Source organism: Pleurodeles waltl, chromosome 3_2, assembly GCF_031143425.1.
Source record: "Pleurodeles waltl isolate 20211129_DDA chromosome 3_2, aPleWal1.hap1.20221129, whole genome shotgun sequence".
Taxonomy (NCBI): Eukaryota; Metazoa; Chordata; class Amphibia; order Caudata; family Salamandridae; genus Pleurodeles; species Pleurodeles waltl.
In genome coordinates, this window is record NC_090441.1 from 169,807,518 (window position 1) to 169,835,022 (window position 27,505).

The 27,505-nt window shown below is 49.2% G+C and overlaps 1 protein-coding gene across 2 annotated transcripts in view; it reads left to right on the forward strand.

Annotated features, from left to right (window-relative positions):
• The window catches only part of RUFY4 (RUN and FYVE domain containing 4), a 424,420-nt gene that overhangs the window by 190,827 nt on the left and 206,088 nt on the right, over positions 1–27,505 (forward strand). Inside the window, exon 1 of one of the 2 annotated variants that reach the window (XM_069227076.1) lies at positions 21,808–21,955. The exons of the other annotated variant lie outside the window; for it this stretch is intronic. The gene's annotated coding sequence lies outside the window, so the exon portion shown is untranslated. Of the gene's footprint in view, positions 1–21,807; positions 21,956–27,505 lie in introns of those variants that run through there. 2 annotated transcript variants of the gene reach the window in all.

Genomic DNA, 27,505 nt, shown 5'->3' on the forward strand with positions numbered 1-27,505 from the left:
CAAATTTTTTAAAAAATGGCTGCGAGGCTGTCCTTTTTAAAAAGAAATCTAAGAAAAATCTGCAGATTTTTCCAAGAGTTTAAAAAAAAAAAAAGCTTTTTAGCCTGGGGTACCCCTAGACCAAGGATAAGGGCTCAAGGTGACCTTCTCTGGCCATTTTTTTAAATTCTTTTTTTGGGGGATTTAGCTGAAGCCGAGTCCCACGATGGCTGCCAGCACTTCTTTGTTGAAGTGTTGGCAGCCAATCAGATATGAGCACAGGGACAGATGGATCTGTGGATTATCCGCAAGCCTAGATATCTATATTTTTAAAACTCTAATTACTCCAAAACTACTGGACGGATTTACACCAAATAACAAAAAGAGTGCTTTCTAAATCAATCAATCAATCAATCAATAATTTATAAAGCGGCTTTGTACCCGTTAGGGTTTCGAGGCGCTAGGAGGGGGGGGTGCTACCATGTTTTGAGGAGTCTCCTGAAGGTGAGGAGGTCCTCGGTCTGGCGTAGTGAGGTCGGGAGTGCGTTCCAGGTCTTGGCGGCGAGGTAGGAGAAGGATCTGCCGCCAGAGGTCTTGCGCTGGATTCGGGGGACGATGGCGAGGGCAAGGTTGGCAGAGCGTAGTTGACGTGAGGGAACGTAGAAGTTGAGTCTGGTGTTCAGGTAGGTGGTCCGGTGTCGTGTAGAGCCTTGTGTGCGTGGGTGAGGAGTTTAAAGGTGATCCTCTTGTCCACGGGGAGCCAGTGGAGGTCCCTCAGGTGAGGGGAGATGTGACATCGGCGGGGTATGTCGAGGATCAGGCGGGCGGATGCGTTCTGGATGCGTTGGAGTCGTTTGATGTCTTTTGTTGGGATGCCTGTGTAGAGTGCGTTGCCGTAGTCGAGTCTGCTACTGACGAGGGCTTGGGTTACCGTCTTTCTGGTTCCTGTTGGAATCCACTTGAAGATCCTGCGGAGCATACGGAGGGTGTTAAAACAGGAGGATGAGACTGCGTTGACCTGTTTGGACATGGTGAGGGCGGAGTCGAGGATGAAGCCGAGATTTCATGCGTGGTTGGCTGGGGTGGGTGGAGGGCCTAGGGCGGTGGGCCACCATGAGTCGTTCCAGGCCGATGGGGTGCGCCCGAGGATGAGGACTTCCGTCTTGTCGGAGTTAAGTTTTAGGCGGCTGTTGCTCATCCATTCGGCGATGGATTTCAGCCCCTCGTGAAGGTTGGCTTTGGCGGTGAGAGGATCTTTGGTCAGGGAGAGGACGAGCTGGGTGTCGTCGGCGTAGGAGATGATGCTGAGGTTGTGCTGGCGGGCCAGTTGTGCGAGGGGGGCCATGTAGACGTTGAATAGCGTTGGGCTTAGTGAGGAGCCTTGGGGGACGCCGCAGATGAGGTTGGTGGCTTTGGAGTGGAAAGGTGAGAGTCGGACCCTCTGGGTTCTGCCGGAGAGAAAGGAGGAGATCCAGTTGAGGGCTTTGTCTTGGATGCCGTCTTCGTGTAGACGGGTTAGTAGGGTGCGGTGGCAGACTGTATCGAAGGCGGTTGATAGGTCTAAGAGGATCAGGGCTGAGTTTTCGCCGTTGTCCATTTGTAGTCTGATGTCATCTGTGGCGGCGAGGAGTGCAGTCTCTGTGCTGTGGTTTCGTCTGAACCCAGATTGGGAGGGGTCTAGGATGGAGTTGTCTTCTAGGTAGTGGGCGAGCTGTGTGTTGACGATCTTCTCGATGACTTTCGCTGGAAAAGGGAGGAGGGAGATTGGTCGGAAGTTTTTGAGATCGTTGAGGTCAGCCTTAGGTTTCTTGCGTGCTTCCAGCTGTCCGGGAAGGTAGCGGTATTGAAGGAAAGGTTGATGATCTTGCGGAGTATGGGGGCGATGGCGACGTCGGCTTTGTTGAAAACGTGATGTGGGCAGGGGTCAGAGGGAGATCCTGAGTGGATGGAGTTCATGGTTTTTAGGGTTTCGGCGTCATCTACTTGGGTCCAGGTGGTGATGTGGTTGGTGTGGGAGGAGTTGTTGGGGGTGGGGTCTGGCGGAGGTGAGGTGTTGAAGCTGTCGTGGATGGCTGCGATTTTCTGGTAGAAGAAGGTGGAGAGATCGTCGCAGAGTTTCTGGGATGGAGGGATGTCGTTGACGTTGGCGTTGGGGTTGGAGAGTTCCTTCACGATGCTGAAGAGTTCCTTGCAGTCGTGAGCGTTGTTGTTAAGGCGTTCTGTGAAGTGGGAGCGCTTGGCGAGTCGGATCAGTTGGTGGTGTTTACGGTTGGCTTCCTTGAGGGTAGCAAGGTTCTCGGGTGTGCATTCGAGGATCCATTTTTTCTTGAGTTTCTGGCAGGTGCATTTGGAGGTGGTTAGTTCGTCTGTGAACCAGGCTGGTTTTTTCTTTTCTTGGTTGGCGGTGGGTCTCTTGAGTGGGGCTAGGATGTTGGCGCAGTTGAGGATCCATTGTTGGAGGTTGATGGCGGCGGAGTCCGGGTCGGTGGGGTCGGGTGGTGGGTTTTTGGCGAGGGTGTTGGTGAGTTGGTCTTCGGTGACTTTTCCCCAGCGGCGGTGAGGCGGAAGAGGGGTGCGGTGGTTTTCGGTGTTTTTCTTGAAGGAGAAATGGACGCAGTGATGGTCGGTCCAGTGAAGTTCGGAGGTGTGGCTGAAAGAGATGTGGTTGCTTGAAGTGAAGAGTGGGTCAAGGGTGTGGCCGGCGATGTGGGTGGGAGTGTTGACCAATTGACGGAGTCCGAGGTTGGAGAGGTTGGTGGTCAGTGATGCGGTGTTGACGTCATTGTTGTTCTCCAGGTGGAAGTTTAGGTCTCCAAGGAGGATGTAGTCTGAAGAGGCGAGGGCATGGGTGCTTGCGAGGTCGGAGACGGTGTCGCTGAAGAGGGCTCTTGGTCCTGGAGGACGGTATATGAGGGTTCCTCTGAGGGTAGTGTTGGGGTCCGTGTGAATCTGGAAGTGGAGGTGTTCGGCTGTTTTAAGGGTGTCGTCCGTGTGGGTATGGATCTTGAGGGTAGCTTTGTGGGCGATGGCTATTCCTCCGCCGATTCCGTTGGTGCGATCTCTTCTGGTGATCTTGTAGCCGTCAGGGATGGCGATGGCGATGTCAGGGGCCGAGGAGTCGTTCCACCAGGTTTCGGTCAGGAAGGCTACGTCTGGGGCGGTGGTGTCGAGCAGGTCCCAGAGCTCCATGGCGTGCTTTCGTGCGGAGCGTGTGTTGAGGAGGATGCAGTGCAGGTGGTTTGTGTTGGTTGTTGCTGGCTTCGTTGTTCTGTTGCAGGTGAAGTTGCAGGTGCGGCAGGAAAAAGGTCCTTTGGAGTGCTTCGGGCTGGCCTGGAAGCACTCTGTGGAGGGGCCAGGGTTGAAGGCGAGGAGTTCGCTGGCCGAGTAACGAAGGCATGGGGCGCGGGGGGTGCGAGGACCAGGGCGGGTGGCGCGGTCCAGGCGCGGACGGGCGCAGACGGGCTTGTCGCCAGCCATTAAGAAGGGAGGGGAGAGAGGGGAGGGAGGAGCAGCTGGGAGGCGGGAGGTGGGAGGGAGCGGCGAATGAGGGCGCGAGGGGGGCGGGGCCGCAGGGAGGCAGCGGCAGGGAGAGAACTGCAAGGGGGAGCGCCCAAGGGGCGAAAACAAGAAAAACAAGGCACAGAAAAGTCGGGCACAATTTGAAAACAGTCACAAAAATACACTAATGGCAAAAAATACAATCGGGGCTCAGCAATCAGAGGGGCACAACGGGGGCAGACGCGCAGGAGGCAAGGCGCTTGAAAAACAATAGAAAACACTTACAGGACGCCGAAAAGTGGCACAATCAGAAGGGGCACGACGGGGGCAGAAGCGCAAGGAGGCAAGGCGCTGAAAATATAGAAAAACACTTAAAGGACGGCGGAAAGCGGCACACGGGTCAAGTGAAGCTTGCTAGAGCCCACTAGACACCAGGGATGAGGCGCAGGAGGATGCCTGCGGGTGGAGGAGGGCCTCGAACACGCTAGCAGCAGCGTGGGTCAGAGGCAGGAGACAGCAGGTTGGTGCTGCGGACGTGGGGGGCGAGCTCTAGACCTAAGGCAGGTCAGAGGTCGCTCACTCGCGACGCGCAGCGCCAGCCATTAAGAAGGGAGGGGGGAGGGAGGAGCAGCTGGGAGGTGGGAGGCGGGAGGGAGCGGCGAATGGGGGCGCGAGGGGGGCGGGGCCGCAGGGAGGCAGCGGCAGGGAGAGAACTGCAAGGGGGAGCGCCCAAGGGGCGAAAACAAGAAAAACAAGGCACAGAAAAGTCGGGCACAATTTGAAAACAGTCACAAAAATACACTAATGGCACAAAATACAATCGGGGCTCAGCAATCAGAGGGGCACAACGGGGGCAGACGCGCAGGAGGCAAGGCGCTTGAAAAACAATAGAAAACACTTACAGGACGGCGAAAAGTGGCACAATCAGAAGGGGCACGACGGGGGCAGAAGCGCAAGGAGGCAAGGCGCTGAAAATATAGAAAAACACTTACAGGACGGCGGAAAGCGGCACACGGGTCAAGTGAAGCTTGCTAGATCCCACTAGACACCAGGGATGAGGCGCAGGAGGATGCCTGCGGGTGGAGGAGGGCCTCGAACACGCTAGCAGCAGCGTGGGCTGGGGTCAGAGGCAGGAGACAGCAGGTTGGTGCTGCGGACGTGGGGGGCGAGCTCTAGACCTAAGGCAGGTCAGAGGTCGCTCACTCGCGACGCGCAGCGCCAGCCATTAAGAAGGGAGGGGGGAGCAGCTGGGAGGCAGGAGGGGGGAGGGAGCGGCGAATGGGGGCGCGAGGGGTGAGGGGCCGCAGGGAGGCAGCAGCAGGGAGAGAACTGCAAGGGGGAGCGCCCAAGGGGCGAAAACAAGAAAAACAAGGCACAGAAAAGTCGGGCACAATTTGAAAACAGTCACAAAAATACACTAATGGCACAAAATACAATCGGGGCTCAGCAATCAGAGGGGCACAACGGGGGCAAACGCGCAGGAGGCAAGGCGCTTGAAAAACAATAGAAAACACTTACAGGACGGCGAAAAGTGGCACAATCAGAAGGGGCACGACGGGGGCAGAAGCGCAAGGAGGCAAGGCGCTGAAAATATAGAAAAACACTTACAGGACGGCGGAAAGCAGCACACGGGTTAAGTGAAGCTTGCTAGAGCCCACTAGACACCAGGGATGAGGCGCAGGAGGATGCCTGCGGGTGGAGGAGGGCCTCAAACACGCTAGCAGCAGCGTGGGCGGGGGTCAGAGGCAGGAGACAGCAGGTTGGTGCTGCGGACGTGGGGGGCGAGCTCTAGACCTAAGGCAGGTCAGAGGTCGCTCACTCGCGACGCGCAGCGCCAGCCATTAAGAAGGGAGGGGGGAGGGAGGAGCAGCTGGGAGGCGGGAGGGAGCGGCAAATGGGGGCGCGAGGGGGGCAGGGCCGCAGGGAGGCAGCGGCAGGGAGAGAACTGCAAAGGGGAGCGCCCAAGGGGCGAAAACAAGAAAAACAAGGCACAGAAAAGTCGGGCACAATTTGAAAACAGTCACAAAAATACACTAATGGCACAAAATACAATCGGGGCTCAGCAATCAGAGGGGCACAACGGGGGCAGACGCGCAGGAGGCAAGGCGCTTGAAAAACAATAGAAAACACTTACAGGACGGCGAAAAGTGGCACAATCAGAAGGGGCACGACAGGGGCAGAAGCACAAGGAGGCAAGGCGCTGAAAATATTGAAAAACACTTACAGGACGGCGGAAAGCGGCACACGGGTCAAGTGAAGCTTGCTAGAGCCCACTAGACACCAGGGATGAGGCGCAGGAGGATGCCTGCGGGTGGAGGAGGGCCTCGAACACGCTAGCAGCAGCGTGGGCGGGGGTCAGAGGCAGTAGACAGCAGGTTGGTGCTGCGGACGTGGGGGGCGAGCTCTAGACCTAAGGCAGGTCAGAGGTCGCTCACTCGCGACGCGCAGCGCCAGCCATTAAGAAGGGAGGGGGGAGGGAGGAGCAGCTGGGAGGCGGGAGGGAGCGGCGAATGGGGGCGCGAGGGGTGCGGGGCCGCAGGGAGGCAGCGGCAGGGAGAGAACTGCAAGGGGGAGCGCCCAAGGGGCGAAAACAAGAAAAACAAGGCACAGAAAAGTCGGGCACAATTTGAAAACAGTCACAAAAATACACTAATGGCACAAAATACAATTCTAGAGAGCTACCGTTCTGCCAATGTGGTGTAATTCGGTTCAGCGGTTCGGGCTGTAGTCGTGTTCAAAACGTCAGAAAAATCGTATTGATACAGAATGAGGAAAAAGGGTTTTGAGTCCTGCCTTTTTCTCGCCCTACGCTTGATGGATCACCTACTAAACTTTCAACACAGAAGCTGTTCTAAGTTTAGAAAATTACGTGAACAGTTGTCAAACGGCGCCAAAGTTATTGGCAAAACAGAAAAATGCTCTGTCTATGGAAAAAATGGTCTTAACCATAACTTCCTACTGGTGCCTACCAGTTGGTAATATATATACTTACGTGTGGCCCCCCTCCTCAGGCCAATCTCTGTCCCACAGACCCCATCCCGCCAGGCCTGGCCTAATTATTGAATTTTTGGGGGGAAGGAGGAACCCCCTCCTCAGGCCAATCTCAGCCTCGGACCCCATCCCCCAGGGTTCAGCCATATGGCTTGGGTGCCCACCAGGGCACCCAGTGACAATGTTGGGGACTGAGGGGAAAGCCTGAAGGCCCCTGTGGTCCCAGGCAGCTCCACACCTCCTGGGGGAGCTGACATTGCTGACACAGAGAGAGAACTGCTAAAGCAGCCCCCTCTCTTTGAGAGCAATGTTTCCTCTGTTTCCCTGCTTGCCTCTCCGTGGGGAGGGAAACAGAGGAAACCTCCGCTCACAGCAAGAGAGAGCTGTTTGACAGATTTCATTTGCTGCAATGGGAGTGTTTGCTCTGACTTGGTGGAAGCTGTCACAGCTGCCGCCAAGTCAGAGCAAATAGCTAAGTCCTGGGGCGGGCACCTGGGGCATAGCAGAGCCGGCCCTGGAGGGTGGCGGTCCCCAGGGCCATTATTGGCTCCACAAGGAGGTCTGCACAGCCCCCTTCCAACATTTGTAATTTGCCTTGGGGAGTACATGGTCCTCTGGGGGCTGCAACCCCATCATTATCTTTTTTTAGCCCTGGGGAGGTGGCAGCCCCGGGGTTGCAGGGGGGGCCCTGTGGACCCCTGAACTGTATTTCATTTCAGTCCCAGGGAGGTGGTGGTCACTGGGGCTGCTAGACGGACCGGGTGGCCCACTGCAATGTATTTGAATAGAGCCCTGGTCCCAGAGGGTGCAGGGGGGCATGCAGCCCCCCTGCACTGTGTTTTATTGAGCCCCAGGGAGATGGTGGTGCCTGGGGCTGCATTTGAATAGAGCCCTTGTGAGGTGATGGTCCCCGGGGCTGCAGGGGGCAGGGTGGCGCCCCTGCACTGTGTTTCATTTGAGTCCTGGGGAGGTGGTATTCCCGGGGCTACATTTGAATAGAGCCCTGGGGAGGTGGTGTTCCCTGGGGGTTGCGGGGGCAGGGCGGCCCCCCTGCAGTGTGTTTCATTAGAATCCCGGGGAGGTGGTGTTCCCTGGGGCTGCATTTAAATAGAGCCCTGGGGAGGTGGTAGTCCCTGGGGCTGCAGGGGGCTGGGCAGTTCCTGCATTGCTTTTCATTAGAGCCCAGGGGAGGTGGCGGTCCCCAGTGCTGTGGGAGGCTGCGTGACCCACCTTTACTGTATTTCATTTGAGCCCGGGGAGACGGTCACCAGGGCTGCATTTGAATAGAGCCCTGGGGAGGTGGTGGTCCCCAGGGCTGCGGGGGCCAGGGCAGCCACCCTGTACTGTGTTTCATTATAAACATGGAAATGTTGTGGTACCCGGGGCTGCATTTGAATACAGTCCTGGGTAGGTGGTGGTCTCTGGGGCTGCACAGGACTGGGTGGCCCTGCATTGCTTTTCATTAGAGCCCCGGGGAGGTGCTGGTCCCTGGGGCTGCGGGGGTGGGGAGTTGGGAAGCCCCCTGCACTTTTTTTAGGTAAAGCCCCAGGGACGTGGTGGTCCCCCAGCATTGATAATTTCAATGCCCCTGGGACCTTGCCCACCCGAGGGCTCCATTTAAACGAGCGCAGAAGCCCATGCTTGTCTTTTTTTAATTTTCACCAAGATTTGCGGATCTCTCGTCCCCCACTTGACAGATCACCCCAAAACTTTCCAGACAGCTGCTGAGATGAGGGTCAAATTGTTTGGGGAAAATTTGTTAAGATTCGTCATCCTGCACTAAAGATATAGGCAAGTAAAAAACACTTTTTCTTTAGAATCTAGTTCCTAACTATAACTATGTAGTGGCAACCACCACTAGGTAATATATCAATCAATGCTTTCTAAAGAGCGGCAAATTACCGGTAGGGTCTCAAGGCATTATATATATAAAACCTACTAGCAATCCGCATGGGTAGTTATACTTAGGTCCGCTTTCCATAGACGGACTGTGTTTTTTGGTTTGCTAATAACTTTGGCCTCATTTAATGAATATTCACTAAACTTTCCAAAAATAAAGTTCTGCCACCACAGCTCATGCCTTAAAAGTTTTAGGGGCGGGGGTGACCTGTCAACTGGGGGCTGAGAAAAAAGGGGGGTCCCAAATCATAAAATATCCATGCATTTTCCATCAGCTTTTTCAAACATGGCTGTAGCAAAAACTGCTGAACAGATTTTCACCAAATTCAACAGGAAGCTTGATCTTGGTCTACAGATTGTGCTTTTTGAGGTGTGTTGTAAATCCATTCAGTAGTTTTTGAGAAATCAAGGGTAATAAATAATTGTATAGTTGGACGGTTGGGCTTGCGAGAGTTCCGTGGCCCTCCTACAAGAGCACAAATTCAAAAATGGACTCTGTGATTGGTCAAGAGACAAATTTTTGCTGTGATCTTTCACGCTCTCGCAAGAGCAAGAAGCTCCTGAGAGTCTTATTAGAGTGAGCTCTCTGATTGGCTGGCTGTTGGAATGTTAGAAATAAAATGGCGGCCATTACTGTTTACTGGGAACATTTTCAAAGTGTTATGGAAATTAAGTAAAAAAGCTGTATAAGGGGAAGCAAAAAGGCAGCCTTTCCCCCTCGATTTAGAGAGGATGTGTCTAAGAGATAGTTACTGTGATAAAAATAAATGTATATTCTTTTTAACTCATTTTTATGATCTTGTGGGCCTCTCAGAGGATTGTGAATAGTACAAAAAAAGGTAGTCCCTTTTGAATACACTCCATTAGTAGGAATGCATATTGCAGTCATTGTTTTTGAGAGGTAGTGTGTAAGAGATAACTACTGTGATGAGTAAATGGTTAATTCCTATTTTTTCAAAAAGTTACAATCTCGCTAGAGTCTTGCGGAATCATGAACTGTAGAAAGGAGTAGGTGATATTTGAATAGATTGTAGTATACACAGTTGCAACTGTAGGAAGGAGTATTACTGGAGATGGTGTTTGTCAAAGTGCACTATTTACACCCATCAGCTTTGTAAGAGCTGTAAGTAGGGTATGGTCTCTTCCCACACCCTACTATGCACACCCATTATCAGAGAGAGGGGTGTTAGCAGGGAGTACAGTCCCTGGACAGTGCATACTATGCACACCTGTCATCCAAGAGAGAGGTCTCAGTGGAGAGGCCAGTCTCTATCCACACACCCTACTACGCATATCCATCATCTGAGACACAGTTGTGACAGAAGAATCCAGTCCAGCTGGACAGCCTAATACTCACACCTGTAATCTGAGAAAGAGGTCTGACAAGAGAGGCTAATCTATGAACACACCCTACCATGCACAGCCATCATCTGAGACAAGGGTCTGATAGAAGAGGGGGCTAGTTCATGTATACACCCTACTAACAACACCTGTCATCTGAAACAGAGGTCTCACTGGAGAGGCCAGTCTTTCTCTACACAGCCTACCGCACACCTGTCATCTAAGAGAGAAGTTTGGAAGGAGAGGGTAGTCCATGTACACACCCTACTATGCACAGCCATCATCTGAGACAAGGGTCTGACAGAAGAGGCCAGTCCAAGTACACACCCTAATATGACCATCTGTCATCTGAGAGAGAGGACTTAGTGGAGAGGCAGTCTCTATTCATACCCACTTCTACACAAACCTGTAATCTGAAAGATAGGTCTGGAAGGAGAGGGCAGTCCATGTACACACCTTACTATGCACTCCTGTTATCTGAGAAAGAGGTGTGGAAAGAGAGTGCAGTCTGTGCATACACCCTACTACGCACACCTTTCATGTAAGAGAGATTTCTAGGGGAAGAGGCCAGTCTCTCTTCACACCCTACTATGCACACTCATCATCCAAGAAAGACGTCTGACTGAAGAGGCCAGTCCTTTCATAAACATTATTACATATACCTGTCATCTGAGACAGAGCTCTGAGTGGAGAGGCCAGTCCTATTACACACACCTGTCATGTAAGAGATAGGTCACAGTGGAGAGGATACTCCATCCCACATACTATTTCCCTACAATTTTGATGTAATTCCGTGAGACTCTTGCAAGAATAGCTAGCATGCTTAAGGGAGTGAAACTTGCTGCATGGACATGTGCGATCTCGTGAGAGGCTCGCACGACCTGAGGTGAAATACTGAGCCTGCATGAGTTTTTTTACGATCTCCCAAGCATCTCACCTGACTCGCATGGAAACTTAGGGAGAAAATGGGAAACAGAAGCTCTGAAAAACAGAGGTACCATGTCACACAATACATGGAGGAGTGAAACAAAAATTGTTAACCTTGTAAAATAGATGTAACAGTAACTGTGTGGAAAGTCAGGAAAAAAATGAATTGCTCAGCAGATGTTGTTCTTACTGCCTACTGCGATATTTATTCCCTTGGAGAAGCTTATTCTGTCTGGCTTGCTCTTACTTAAACAGCAAAAAAGAGCTTTATTTATATAAGGAGGATTGTTATCTGCTTGAGCATTGAGTACCTGGTCAGGCACAGTGTCACCAGGTTCAAAAGATGTGGAAGCCCCTGAAGAGGTCTCAAGCTCTGCAGCACGGGCTAACGCCGCCCGAAGAAGCCGATGAAGGAGACTAACCCTCAAATTAAGCCACATCCCTGTGGTACTCATGCTGTATTGCTTGTTCCTGCTGCCGCTGCTGAACTCCTTTTTGCATATTATGCATTTTCATATTTAGCAGATATTATTTCCCACCTGGCATCATTAAAAAAAAATTACCACAACAAGGCGTCTTTGGCTGAGGTGGCTGAGTTGTAGAACCAGCACTAGCCTCTTCATCTGAATCCGATGATGATGTTCTATTAACAGAAAATCAGCAAAGATAAATAATAATTTGTAAAGTTTGTTGTTTTTACAGTTGTAGTTTATTATTGTTTGATAAGTTGTTAAATTGTTTTTTTTTTAAATAAAATATTTGAAGTTAATACTGATTTATTTCCTTAATAGCTTTTAAAGACTTGAAAATGATTACAGTCTTCTAATATTGACTTAAAGTTGCAGTTCATTTTTCAAGAACTGTAACTGTTCTCCTGCATGTATATGCATTTTAAAGGTACTATAGAGAGATTAGTGCTTCTTCCCCTGTAGAATAAACATTTTTATACAAGAGGCAGGTTTTGGTACAGAGTCAAATGCATTCCTACAGTATACTTTGCACTGCTGTTGGCTGGTCGAGACGACAGTTCTTTTGCACATCTTAGTACATATGCTTGTCACTCTGGAGAAACATTTCAGTGCAGAGCTCTATCTTTGTGTACACCGTACTACACATGCCTGTCCCCAAAAGGAGATGTCCGAAAGAGAGGTGAGCGTGTCCTTCTATTCAAATGTGCACACTGGCTGTGCAAGACATGATTGTCAACAGAGAGCATACTCCATTTTACACTCTACTAATGACATTCACTATCATGAAGAGAGGTCTGAGTAGACACAGCAGTCTCTACCCACATCGTATTTTGCACGTGTTACTCTGGGGAGATGCCTTAGTTGAGAGGACAGTGTGTGTTAATATCATTGTCTCCCTAGTTGTTATGCAAGATATTCTTATGAGCATAGAGGTCATTTCATATCCATACTTATTTGCAGTTCTTTCATATTGGGGAGCGGTGTGATCACAAAAGTGAGGCACTTTTCACATCCTAATTTGCACAAGCATTATCCAAGAGAGACATCACAAGAGAGAGGCCAGTCCCTCTACACACTATACTATGCAAAGGTATTGTGAAAGAGACTTGTCTCAGAAAACAGGTCAGTTTCTCCCCACATCATACTATGCATACCTGTCAGCACGGAAAGAGTATGGGTAGAGAGATACATTTCTCTCTAACCCTGCTAGAGACACTTGTTACCCTGGTAAGATGTGTTGGCAGAGAGATGACTCCTTTCCCAGACAGCACTATATTTCGCTGTTGTTCTAAGGAGAGATATGAGGACAGATGCCACTGGTTCATGACACCATTCCGTATATCCAAGTTGTCCTGGAGATAGGTGTTAGTGCAGAAGACAATGTTTCCCCACATACTATTGCATATATATTTTATACTGGTGAGAGCTGTGAGTGGACAGGGAAAACCATTTCCACATACTAATGAATGTGGTTATTCCCCTGGGAAGAGGCTCGCAAGAATCACCCATTGTATGTATGTAAGCATCATGGCTCTCAAGAGTGTCTTACGAGAGCCATCAAGAAGGAAAGGAAGGGGTGCATTGTACAGGCAAAATGCATAATTAAATTATAGGGTAGCTCTGAAAAGAGCTTTTATAAGTAACATTTTAAACAACTGTAATTGTTTATGTTTTTTAACATTTTTACCTTTTATGTATTTTTTTAAAGGGCTAGAACAAAAACAAGAAACTGGGAGTAAAATAAAACACATTCAAAGCAAAGAGGAGGAAAATGTAGAATTTGTTTTTGTTAGACATGACAGCCTTAGGGTGGTGACCCCTAACTTTTTGCCTGCCTCCCTTCACTTTGTAAGCACTGTTTTTGCTGGTTTTAAGACTCTGCGCCCGTTACTACTGCTAACCAGTGCTAAAGTGCATATGCTCTCTCCCTTTAAATATAGTAACATTGGATCATACCCAATTGGATCATTTAATTTACTTATAAGTCCCTAGTAAAGTGCAATATATGTGCCTGTAGATTAAATGCTACTAGTGGGCCTGCAGCACTGATTGAGCCACCCACTTAAGTAGCTTCTTAACCTTGTCTCAGGCCTGCCATTGCAAGGCCTGTGTGTGCAGTTTCACTGCAAATTCGACTTAGCATTTACAAGTACTTGCCAAGCCTAAAACTCCACTTTTTCTACATATAAGTCACCCCTATGGTGTGCCCTAGGTAACCCCTAGGGCAGGGTGCTGTGTAGGCAAAAGGCAGGGCATGTACCTATGTAGTTTACATGTCCTGGTAGTGTAAAACCCCTAAATTCATTTTTACACTGCTGTGAGACCTGCTCCCTTCACAGGCTAACATTGGGGCTACCCTCATATATTGTTTGAGTGGTAGCTGCTGATCTGAAAGGAGTAGGAAGGTCATATTTAGTATGGCCAGAATAGTGATACAAATTCCTGCTGACTGGTGAAGTTGGATTTAAAATTACTATTTTAGAAATGCCACTTTTAGAAAGTGAGCATTTCTCTGCACTTAAATCCTTCTGTGCCTTACAATCCACGTCTGGCAGGGTTTAGTTGACAACTCCCTTGTGCATTCACTCAGATACACCCCAGACACAGGATACTCAGCCTCACTTGCATACATCTGTATTTTGAATGGGTCTTCCTGGGCTGGGAGGGTGGAGGGCCTGACACTTACATGTCAAAGGACTGTAGCCTGCCCTCACACAAAGGACTGCCACTCCCCCTACAGGGACCCTGGCAAACAGGATTGAACTGAAAGGGGACCTTGTGCACTTCTAAGCCACTCTTTGAAGTCTCCCCCACTTCAAAGGCGCATTTGGGTATTTAAACAGGGCCTCTGCCCCTACCAACTCAGACACTTCAAGGAGAAGAAAACCTGAACCAGAACCTGCATCGTGTCAAGAAGAACTGCCTGGCTGCCCAAAGGACTCACCTGTCAGCTTTCTGTGAAGGACTACTGCCTTGCTGTTGCTCTGCTGCCTTGCTGCTCTCTGGCTGTGGTGAAGAAGTGCTCTCCAAGGGCTTGGATAGAGCTTGCCTCCCGTTCCCTGAAGTCTTAGTACCAAAAAGACTTAGGGGGTCATTCCGACCCTGGTGGTCCAAGACCGCCAGGGCCGGCGACCACGGAAGCACCGCCAACAGGCTGCCGGTGCTTCCCAGCCCATTCTGACCGCGGCGGTAAAGCCGCGGTCAGAAAAGGGAATCCGGCGGTTTCCCGCCGGATTTCCTCTGCATGGGCTGAATCTCCATGGCGGCGCTGCAAGCAGCGCCGCCATGGAGATTCCGACTCCCTTCCCGCCACCCTGTTTCTGGCGGTTTTTACCGCCAGGAACAGGATGGCGGGAACGGGTGTCGTGGGCCCCCTAACAGGGCCCCATAAAGATTTTCACTGTCTGCATTGCAGACAGTGAAAATCGCGATGGGTGCAACTGCACCCCTCGCACCCCTGCAACTCCGCCGGCTCCATTCGGAGCCGGCTTCATTGTTGCAGGGCCTTTACCGCTGGGCCGGCGGGCGCTCCTTTGACGGGCCCCCGCCGGCCCAGCGGGAAAGCCAGAATGCCCGCCGCGGTCTTTCAGCGGCCTGATTTTGGCGGGCGGCAACCGCCGCCCACCAAAGTCAGAATGAGGGCCTTAATCTCTACAAGAAGAACTCCTTGTGCGGCGAAAATCGACGCACAGCCTGCCAGAAACGATGCACAGCCTGCATCGCAGTAGAAAATTCACTGCACGCCGAACTGGAACAAAGCAGTCCGACTTCGCAACGAGAAGATCGACGTAGCGCCAGCGGAGTGACCGGAAATTTGACTCATGGCCCACTGGATCGACGCACAGCCGAGCTGGAACAACGCAGCCCAAGTTCCATAGAGGAATCAACGCAGCGCCTGCTGTGCGGTAGAAATTTCCACGCAATGCCCTCTGGATCGTCGCAGCCCCTGTGACTTCGTCCTGTCATTGTCGGAAATCTCTGCAACGTCCCTGGGACGTCCGAAAACCCCGCAACCCGAAGAGGATCCACGACCGAGCACCGGAAATTGACGCACAGCCATCCCTGCGTGAAAAATAAACGACGCATCGCCGTGTGCAGCCCAAGAAATCGACACACACCCCTTTGTTTCCACGCATCTCCTCCTCTGCGGTTCTTTGCGAAGATTTTGCATGCGAACCAGGTACTTTGTGCTTGAAAGAGACATTTATTGCCACTTTATATCACTTTTACAGTGATATCTCAATATATACTTGTTGCATTTTAATTGTTTTAACCTGCATCTTATCAGATAAATATTATATATTTTTCTAAACACTGTGTGGTGTATTTTCGTGGTGCTATACTGTGTTATGGCATGACTTACTGCACAAATTCTTTACACATTGCCTTCTAAGTTGAGCTTGACTGCTCAGTGCCAAGCTACCAGAGGGTGGGCACATGATCATTTGGATTCTGTGTGACGTACCCTGACTAGAGTGAGGGTCCTTGCTTGGACAAGGGGTAACCTGACTGCCAACCAAAGACTCCATTTCTAACAGCTTTTAATAAAACCTACCTCCTAGGTGGGCATTTATGATCCTGGACAAGACTGTCCCATTCACCCCTGCTTGCCTCAGAAGAAAAAATGATTTCCTCGCATAAGCAGCAAAAAAAGGCTTTGTTCAGAAATGCAGGGCTGTGATCTGCTTGAGCTGTGAGTACCTCAGCAGGGACAGTGTCACCAGGTTGAAAAGATGTGGATGCCCCAGAGGAGTTATCAAGCTCTGCAGCACATAGTAACTCAGTCCGAGCAAGGTGTTCAGGGTACATTGCTCTGAGATGTCGTCACTTTCCAGTGTTACTCGTGGAATATTGCTTGTTCGGGCTGCCCCTGCTGAAATCTTTTTTGCATATGTTACAAATAACATATTTGGCAGACACTTTCTTCCCACCAGGCCTGGTCTGAAAAGATTGCCAGACCAAGGACTCCCTGGGTGGCTGAGATGGCTGACTTGCAGAAGAAGGAGTAGGGTTCTCAACTGAATCAGATTATGACATTCTGATCATAGAAAATTAGCCAAAAAGGTGTAATCACATAAAACCCAATAGGCAAATGATGCAACAAGAAAGACATCTTTATTGGCTAAATAATGACATCCACATGAACCAATCACAATCCTTCCTTGGGATGTCTTTCCTATCCCAGGCGTCTCGTGAGAGGCCTGTGAGATTGTAAAAGAAAACCAGAGAAATTTTTTTATATCTCAAATGCAACAATAGATCAACGTTTTTGTACTTTAAACAACACTTCCCATGACTTACTTTCTTAAAAACTACAAAAATACGTTCTTCTGAACTTGATTCCAGATGTATGATCTTGTGTGTGGCTCACGCGAGCCAGACAGGAAGTCTGAAATATAAATATGATGTTTATGTAAAGATACACACAAATACTATGTAAATTATGCCAAGGGATATTTCTGAATATGTTAGTATTGATATATATGTTTTTATTTTTTTTAAAACTAGAAATTCATTTAAAAAAGCAACGGTTAAACCTGTTAGGTGTAATAAAAAATATGAGTTTTCGATTAGAAAACCTTAGAAAGTCACAGAAAAACCAAAGGTTAAAGTAATGTTATAGTTAGGTGAATTTCTCAGAGACTATTTAAACGTTTTAAACTAAAAAAAAAAAAACACAAAACTTCACCACTTCTTGCTCCTCTGCCATGCACTGCTTATGACCTCACATATGATATCACCCATGACATGTTCTATGACATCATTTATCACATCACTGATGACATCTTAAATGACATCATGGATCCTTACCACACTGTTCTATGGGATATGGATACTTACCACGCTGTTCTATGGGATATGGATCCTTACCACGCTGTTCTATGGGATATGGATACTTACCATGGATCCTTACCACGCTGCTCTATGGGATTTGGATACTTACCACGCTGTTCTATGGGATATGAATACTTACCACACTGTTCTATGGGATATGGATCCTTACCACGCTGTTCTATGGGATTTGGATACTTACCACGCTGTTCTATGGGATATGGATCCTTACCACGCTGTTCTATGGGCTATGGATCTATGGGATATGGATCCTTACCACGCTGTTCTATGGGATATGGATACTTCCCACGCTGTTCTATGGGATATGGATCCTTACCACGCTGTTCTATGGGATATGGATACTTACCATGGATCCTTACCACGCTGCTCTATGGGATTTGGATACTTACCACGCTGTTCTATGGGATATGAATACTTACCACACTGTTCTATGGGATATGGATCCTTACCACGCTGTTCTATGGGATTTGGATACTTACCACGCTGTTCTATGGGATATGGATCCTTACCACGCTGTTCTATGGGATTTGGATACTTACCACGCTGTTCTATGGGATTTGGATACTTACCACGCTGTTCTATGGGATTTGGATACTTACCACGCTACTCTCCTATAAGGTATGGATACATAGCACTCTACCCCCTCTACCCCCTCAAAGTTATTTGTTAAATAAGTTTGGAACGATACTAATTGCAACTTCATTTTTCCAATATGCGAAAATCTAAATGCAGATAAATACCAATACAAATGAAAATATAATTAGGGATGAATGCTGATAGGTAAGTCCAAAATAAATGCACCAAAACCATGATCCCTAGTAATTAAGGTAACAATTGTAAAAGGACCTTTCTGAGAACGAGGGGGCAGTATATATATTTGTATTGGGGTGTTCTTTGCACACTGTTACTTAGGGCCGGATAAGGAAGAGAGAGACTGACTGCAATAATGAGGGTTCGCGCTTAACAATGGAGGCGGCTTCCTCCTACAAGTTCACAGATCAGGCATGCTTGGTGCTGCGGGCTGTGAAATAGGACTGTCTGAAAATCACGCCCGATGGCATGGGACACTAACCTCCATGTCAGTCTTCAGCCATGAGTGCCGTTGTCATTCATGTCAGGAGACTGAAGAAAGAATCACTGAACGCTCCTGGACAGCAGGCCTCCGACGGGCCAGCCGGGCCGGGGCAGAGCCAGACGTGCGTCAGACAGCGCCTGACATGCTGATTCATATGTGGGCAATGCCTCTCTAGGAGCAGGCATGTTTCCAGTACAGACCTGTTTCCCTCAGGTCGGTGGACTGCTTATGGGGAGCGGGGACGTCTTCTATGCAGGGCTGTTTACCTCTCAGGCATGCGTCCTGCTCATTGGGAGCAGGCACACCTTCCAAACAAGCCCGTTTACCTTTCAGGTGCATGGCCTGTAGGTTGTAAGTAGACACGTCTTCCTTACACGCCTGTATGTGGTAAGCAGGCATGTCTTCTGTACATGCCTGTATGTGGTAAACAAACAAGACTTCTGTACCGGCCTGTTTACCTCTGTGATACATGGCCTGTATGTGGCAGGCAGACATGTCTTCTATACAGACCTGTTCACCTCTCAGATGCATGACCAGTATGTGGCAGGCAGGCATGTCTTCTGTACAGACCTGTTCACCTCTCAGATGCATGGCCAGAATCTGGCAAGTAGGGATGTCTTCCGTACAGGCCTGTACGCGGTAAGCAGACATTCCTTCTGTACAAGCCTGTTCACCACTCAGGTATCTGTCCTGTTTATGACGCGTAGAGCAGGAATGATTTCCGTACAGGTTTGTTTACCTCTCAGGTATGTGGCCTGTATGTGGTAAGCAGACATGCCTTCCGTACTGGCTTGTTCACCTCTCAGGTACATGGCCTGTATGTGTTAAGCAGACACGCCTCCCCTACATACATGTTCCCTCAAGTATGCACCTGTGTGTGTTAAGCAGACACGCCTCCCCTACAGCCATGTTCCCCTGAAGTATGCACCTGTGTGTGTTAAGCAGACATGCCTCCCGTACAAGCCTGTTCCCCTCTGAGGTGCATGGCCTGTATGTGTTAAGGAGACATGTCTCCCGTACAGGCCTTTTCCCTCTCAGATGCATGGTCTGTATGTGTTAAGCAGACATGCCTCCCCTACAGGCCTGTTCCCCTCTCAGGTGCATGGCCTGTATTTGTTAAGCTGATACGGCTTCCCTGCAGGCGTGTTCCCCTCTCAGATATGTGCCTGTATGTGTTAAGCATACACGCCTCCCCTACAGGCCTGTTCCCCTCTCATGTGCATGGCCTGCAGACACGCCTCCCCTACAGGCCTGTTCCCTTCTCATGTGCATGGCCTGTATTTGTTAAGCAGATACGCCTCCTCTCATGTGCATGGCCTGTATGTGTTAAGCAGAAACGCCTCCCTTACAGGCCTGTTCCCCTCTCAGGTGCATGGCCTGTATGTGTTAAACTGACACAGCTCCCCTGCAGGCCTGTTCCCCTCTCAGATATGTGCCTGTATGTGTTAAGCATACATGCCTCCCCTACAGGCCTGTTCCCCTCTCATGTGCATGGCCTGTATGTGTTAAGCAGACACGCCTCCCCTACAGGCCTGTTCCCCCCCCCCCAAGTATGTGCCTGTATGTGTTAAGCAGATACGCCTCCCCTACAGGCCTGTTCCACTCTCAGATGCATGGCCTGCAGACACGCCTCCCCTACAGGCCTGTTCCCTCTCAGATGCATGGCCTGTATGTGTTAAGCAGACACGCCTCCCCTACAGGCCTGTTCCCCTCTCAGGTATGCGCCCTGTGTGTGGTAAGCAGACTCGCTTCCCCTACAGGCCTGTTCACCTCTCATGTGCATGGCCTGTATGTATTAAGCAGACACGCCTCCCCTATAGGCCTGTTCCTTTCTCATATGCATCGCCTGTATGTGTTAAGCATACACGCCTCCCCTACAGGCCTGTTCCCCTCTCAGATGCATGGCCTGTATGTGTTAAGCAGACACGCCTCCCCTACAGGCCTGTTCCCCCCCTTCAGGTATGTGCCTGTATGTGTTAAGCATACACGCCTCCCCTACAGGCCTGTTCCCCTCTCAGGTATGCGCCCGGTGTGTGGTAAGCAGACTCGCTTCCCCTACAGGCCTGTTCACCTCTCATGTGCATGGCCTGTATGTGTTAAGCAGACACGCCTCCTCTCATGTGCATGGCCTGTATGTGTGAAGCAGACACGCCTCCCCTGCAGGCCTGTTCCCCTCTGGTATGCGCCTGCATGTATTAAGCAGACACTCCTCCCGTGCAGACCTGTTCCCCTCTTAGATATGTGCCTGTGTGTGTTAAGCAGACACGCCTCCCCTACAGGCCTGTTCCCCTCTCAGATATGTGCCTGTATGTGTTAAGCATACACGCCTCCCCTACAGGCCTGTTCCCTTCTCATGTGCATGGCCTGTATTTGTTAAGCAGATACGCCTCCTCTCATGTGCATGGCCTGTATGTGTTAAGCAGAAACGCCTCCCTTACAGGCCTGTTCCCTCTCAGGTGCATGGCCTGTATGTGTTAACTGACACAGCTCCCCTGCAGGCCTGTTCCCCTCTCAGATATGTGCCTGTATGTGTTAAGCATACACGCCTCCACTACAGGCCTGTTCCCCTCTCATGTGCATGGCCTGTATGTGTTAAGCAGACACGCCTCCCCTACAGGCCTGTTCCCCCCCCCCCCAAGTATGTGCCTGTATGTGTTAAGCAGATACGCCTCCCCTACAGGCCTGTTCCCCTCTCAGATGCATGGCCTGCAGACACGCCTCCCCTACAGGCCTGTTCCCTCTCAGATGCATGGCCTTTATGTGTTAAGCAGACACGCCTCCCCTACAGGCCTGTTCCCCTCTCAGGTATGCGCCCTGTGTGTGGTAAGCAGACTCCCTTCCCCTACAGGCCTGTTCACCTCTCATGTGCATGGCCTGTATGTATTAAGCAGACACGCCTCCCCTATAGGCCTGTTCCTTTCTCATATGCATCGCCTGTATGTGTTAAGCATACACGCCTCCCCTACAGGCCTGTTCCCCTCTCAGATGCATGGCCTGTATGTGTTAAGCAGACACGCCTCCCCTACAGGCCTGTTCCCCCCCCTCAGGTATGTGCCTGTATGTGTTAAGCATACACGCCTCCCCTACAGGCCTGTTCCCCTCTCAGGTATGCGCCCGGCGTGTGGTAAGCAGACTCGCTTCCCCTACAGGCCTGTTCACCTCTCATGTGCATGGCCTGTATGTGTTAAGCAGACACGCCTCCTCTCATGTGCATGGCCTGTATGTGTGAAGCAGACACGCCTCCCCTGCAGGCCTGTTCCCCTCTGGTATGCGCCTGCATGTATTAAGCAGACACTCCTCCCGTGCAGACCTGTTCCCCTCTTAGATATGTGCCTGTGTGTGTTAAGCAGACACGCCTCCCCTACAGGCCTGTTCCCCTCTCAGATATGTGCCTGTATGTGTTAAGCAGACACGCCTCCCCTAAAGGCCTGTTCACCTCTCATGTGCATGGCCTGTATGTGTTAAGCAGACACGCCTCCCCTACAGGCCTGTTCCCCCCCTCAGGTATGTGCCTGTATGTGTTAAGCAGACACGCCTCCCCTACAGGCCTGTTCTCCTTTCAGATACATGGCCTGCATGTATTAAGTAGACACACCTAGCGTGCAGGCCTGTTCCCCTCTTAGATATGTGCCTGTGTGTGTTAAGCAGACACGCCTCACCTACAGGCCTGTTCCCCTCAGGTATGCGCCCTGTGCGCCCGCACACCGCCCGCAGCGCCTGGCACAAGGCGTGGCTCCCCTCAGCCTCCACATCTCACCGGGGTGACAGCGCCTGGATACTCGGTTGTCTGAACAGGAACAACCAGACACCCCCGCACGCAGGCAGCACTTCCTCCTTTCGGTTTACAGGTGACCGGGGCTCCAGGAGCAGCAGTCAGTCCTCCTGGAGCAGGCATGCCCGTCTAGGCGCTTCACTAACCTCGGTAGGATCTGCCAGTTACTCGCATGGTGTGTGGTTTTGTTGACGGTGGACATGTTTATGCCAGAGATTACAAGTTTCTTGAACCCTTCACTCTCTGATGTGATCTACCCAGGTTTTTTTGACAGCCACATTGCTCTATCAGGTATCCTATAATACCAGTGGGATACAAGGTACTACTCTGCCATCAGCAGGGTCTCAGGGCGCTATGGGGAGGAAAACTCTCATGGCGGAGTTAGTGCTTAGTTTCCTCGAAGAAGTCAACTTTTTCTGTGCTAGCCCAGGGCTGGGTGGTGATTTGTAGACTGACCTCACACTGACAACGGAGCATAGCTCCTGTTGTGCCATTTTTGCAAACTGCAGTGCTGTGCTTTGTTATGCAAAGTTGCGTTATGCTACTCTGTTTTATGTTATATGTTATGTCACGTTAGCTAGGCTCTGTTCTTTGTCATGGTTAACTAGATGGTCCTGCTAAGCGCTATGCTCCGCCAAGGTATGTAGTTACGCTAAGCCATGTCATGTTATATCACACGGGGCTCACATATGAGATGTTACGCTATGTTTGGATACTCTACACCATGGTACATACTGTTACGCTGTTCTAGAATATGTTGTGCTATGTTAATTTATGGTAGTATAGGTTTTGCGGTATGCTCTGCAGCTACAATATATTACACCATGACGTATTTTCTTTACATGTTTATGCTATTTTATTCAGTTCTCTTTTATCGTGGCTCTTGCGTGACGTGCGTAGCGCGTTGCTTCCAGTTGTGTGGCCTCGAAGCGCTCGGCCTCGTCGGAGCATGCATGCACGCGTGGATGGAAATGTGCGCGCAGATGCAGTGTGGCCTATGGTGGCAGAATTTGGTGTCAAGTGCGAGGTTTCGATCTGTTGTTATTTTTTTTTAATTGGTGAAGTTTCATTTTATTGTCTGATTAATTAAAATCATTACAATTAAAACAAAATGACTAACATATTCTCTTATGCATATATGGTAATTCAAAATGAGTCATGTGCAAACCATGCGCCGATTCATAGGTATGTCATTGTAGAGCCTGTGCAAGAGGTTACCATGGTGCTGGCCATTGGTTTGTCATCGTTTTACTTCATATCTGTTTCTAGTTGTCCATAGGGCATCAATAAAGTAATCACATGTAAACAAATCAATGGAGTAATCCCTTTGGCCGACTTTGGACTCAAAAGTCTATACCAAACGTGCTGGAGTGCTTAGACTTAGATCTGTTGTCATTCAGTCAAACAGTCATTCAGTTTCCTGAAGGGAACAGTAAATTCTCTATTTCCGGAGGGGGTGCTAAATTAAGAAAATAGCCCATGGTTCGACTTTCTTACACATATTATCAATATAGCGGAGGAATATATTATATTTTACAGATATCTTACTTCCTCCTTTAAATGTGGGCACTCCCATTAAAATACAGCCCACATGTTCATCCCCCTGGCCTGCATTGGATCGTCACCACGGCTAAGGGTGGGCTTCTCGCTTCTGCGGGTGGTGGGGTTGGTGTTGGGTCCGGGGAAGACTCATTGGTGAAGCGACATCCTGTGCTCGCCTGGTGTCGCCTCTTCAGCTGGAGCACACACCAGTACTCTAGTAGAGATATCTGATGTTGGTTGGGCTGGAACAGAGTCAGTGTCAATGTTGTAGGTGGTCCGCGCATAGCCACACACCACCAAGTCTGTGCCACCCCTGCTCTCAGCTAGCAACTGCTGTCCAACCAGCATCAGACTAACAATCTAAGGCCAGACTCACTATGATTTTGCGTCTGGGTTGCATCACTTTTGCAGTGCAGCCCCATCATGAAATTCTTTTGACATTTACTAAGCCACGGAAAGCCACTTTGCATGGCCTTGTGCGGTTTCATAAACACAAAGTAACCAAATACAGCGCATACTTCTGGCTTGAATTACTTTGCATTGGGTAGGCTAGTGGTTCCCAACCTTTTGACTTCTGAGGACCCCCAATGAATCATTACTGGAAGCCAGGGACCCCCAAGCAATTTGTACGATTTAAATTTCAAATATTAAAACAGTAATTTGCAAAAAATATAACAAGTAAGCACCAAACAAATACTCAAATTACTAAAGATATAATTCTTCTATATTAAAAAATATGCAAAAATCGAAACATTTAATTGGGAAGGTTGGCGCTGCGTCTCGGCGACTAACTTTTCAATGTTTGTTTTTATTTAGGAAAGCTGAATCCTCAGGTCAGATTTTTAATTTACGGAACAATTTCTGTTTTTATTTTATAGGTACATAGGATCTGAGAAAGCTTTTTCACATAAACATGAGGTGGGGAAAGGAAGTAAACTATAAAAGCCTCTCATCTCTCCATAGCCTCTCTGTCATGTGTAATTCATTTGTGTTATAGCGCCTCTCATAGCAGTGTAGGGTGTTGGAGCACTTTACAGGGGACTACAAGGTGTAGGGTTCACATGTCTTCCATACTGGTAGGCATTTTCTAAGAGTGCTTGATCTGGAAAACCACAAACTCAGGGCTCAGAACATAACACAGTGGTTAGCGATGACTTTAATAATGAGAATGTATTTCTACACAAGCAAACCTTTTTTAGCTGCATAAGGAAAATGAAAGACTGAGGAAAAAAAACAACTTTCTAATTTGTGCCATGCAGTTTGCATGCAGCTCTTCCATGGCAGTTCATAGCTCACTGTGCTAGATTACGAATATGAACTGCACAGTAACAAAAGAATCTCTGTGACAAAAGTAGTAACCCCCTGTGCCATGCACATAAAATACTGTGCATGATACACGTTCTTTGCAGCAGGCATATTAACCATCTGCGTTACCTTTGAGATGAAACTGCCACTAGAAAAAACGTGCATCTCTTTCCAGCAGGTACATTAATAACTAGAGTTATCTTGACGCTTTTATTCTTGCTGTAATTGGAGCTTTGCAGTGCTTTTAAAACTGCTGAACAAAAGAAGTAATAAGTATAAAAACATGCACATGTTTATCAGAGGCCCCAGCTGGAGAAGTGCCTTCATCCCAGCCCAGGCCTGCGGACCCTCAGGGAATGTGTCACGGACCCCTGGGGGTCCGCTGACCACAGGTTGGGAACCACCGGGGTAGGCGTTACATGGGTGCAACACGAGCATTCCCATGCCCCCACCCATGGAGTTTGATGCAAAGCCAGATTCACAATGACTTGTAAACCTGGGTATGTGCCAAAATGGTACGCCTACCGAACAGACGCGCAACAAGGGGAAATATCTTAAGCGCTCCTTGTTACTTCCTCTTTCCTTGTGCGCTGCAGAATATGCCTCTGAGGAATGTTTTTGTGCTGGAATGTATTCCTTCCATCACAAAAACAATCCTGCCCTTCACCATGGTACGAGGGTGCCTGTGTTTGCGCCACGCAGCACCCACTGTGCCAGGGCACCGAGGGAGAAAACATGCTTCATATTTTAGTATATATGGAGCATTCCTGCTCTCTCCCTTTCACTCAGTGCAGGATGTTCTCCTAAAGGTACTGTGCCCACAGGGTAATAACCAAGTACACAATGGCTAGTTTTCCTCTACACAGTAAATGCTAACTAGGCTCTGTGATAAGTAATCTGCTCTCTGAACTGCTATGTACAGTATTTAGTTGTGTGCTAGAACTAAAGTACTTATAATGATTAAGTAATGTAACTGGCTGGATATTGAGTTTTTGGCTATCACAAGTTACCTTGCGTTCTGAGCTCCTACCGCACAACACCTCTCTGAGTACGCCTCAAGATGCTCAACTTTGGTACCCTGTGGGTAAAGCGTTAGTCCAGTATAATTGGTACTCAGTTTTGGGCTAAGTTGCAGTGTAAAGCCTGGGATGCCAGTGGCCTGATTTAGATATTTGCGGACAAGTTACTCTGTCACATCAGTAGCGGATATCCTGCCCACCGAAATCTAAATACCATAGGATATAATGAGATTTAGGTTTCAGCGGCTGGGATATCCGTCACTCTTTTGACGTGCTAACTCGTCCGCCAGTATCTAAATCCGGCCCTCTGTTAACAATCTGAACTCAATAACGCCGGTCTGCCCTGGGGCTCCTGGAAATGGTTCTGCATTAATCAGAACCACTAGGGCTTCTCAGACTCTACTTCTCTCCCTTACTCCTGAGTGTCTTCCAAGTCTCTTTAGCGCCTCAGAAGCTCCTCAATCTGCCTGATTCTTTAGGCACTCCAAACGCTCCATAGCGCCTCTAGCTTTCCAGAATCTACATGATTTACCAAGCTTTCCCAAATCATTCTGACCCCTTAGTCTCCTAACTCCCCGACTCCTCACGCTCATCTAAACCTTCCTGCCTCATCTGACCCTTTCAAATCTCCTTAAGTCCCACAGACTTCCTCACCCATTAGGATATTCAAAACACCTGTGCTACCTCAATCTCTCCCAAAACTCCCTGACGAATCAGGGTCGTCCAAATCATGCTCACTTCTAACACTTCCCTAAATCTTCCTTCCTCCCTGGGATAGCTGCATCTCCCTGGCACTTCCAATCTTGCTCAGGTTTCCATGAGTCTCCCAAACCCCCATAACTTCTCTGACATTTCCAAATCATCATGAATTTGTTGGCTCTCCCACATCTCCCTGACTACTCAGGCTCCCTAATGCCAACCTGATGCCCTCTCACCCGGTCTCCAACTTCTGTCATCTGACGTCTCTGACTTCTGAATCCCTGGCTCAGGTGCAAGAATGTTAGGAGTTCCGGGGAAAATGGCGTAGTGCCATTTGGGCACGCTCCTTCTCCTGAAAAGAAAGTTATTTTTGCAGCAACATCTTGCAACTCCCTCTTGTGTCCTTTCATAGTGATAGGGTAAGTCAGCTTCCAATAAATTCTCTTTTTGTCTCTCCCAAATTCCCCTCACTCAAGCAACCTCTCCATGGGCCATATGGACAAAACATTTTCCAATTGGAAACAGCCAATCGGGCTGTTTACGACCGCAAAAATGCTTTTAAATATGTACAAACACAAATTGCGATTCAGTAACAGGTTACCAAATCGCAATTTGTGTTTTTGATTTGGTATTAATAAAGGGTGTGTTTAGGGCGTGTTTAGGGCGTCCCTTCTAAAGATTTTAATGTTTGAACCGTCCTCACTCGCTGGCGATTTAGTCAGTGATGAGGATGGATACTGGTGTACACCTGCAATCGATGGCAGCCAAATTAAACATCTGACAAAGACTGCCGTACAAGTTATTGACATCATCTTGTTGCATGATCTCCATGGTTGCAGCGGTCACTCAGTTTGTGACAGTAAGCCCCCAACTTTTAACAACCATTTGCATTGCAATGGGTCTAGCATTTGCTCAATTTAGAGCTATTAGCGTTGTAAACTCCGAATTTTTCATGCACCGCACTACAGCAGCCAAATTTGCATAACGGAGAAAACAGGGCAGAGCCTTATCTGCTAAGATTCGCCTGCTGCTGCCATCCACTGTGCTGAGACTTTAAACTAGCATTTGCAATGCAATGGGTCTCGCTCTTGCTAGAGTTAGAGCTATTAGCGTTGTAAATTCCTAACCGGACTTT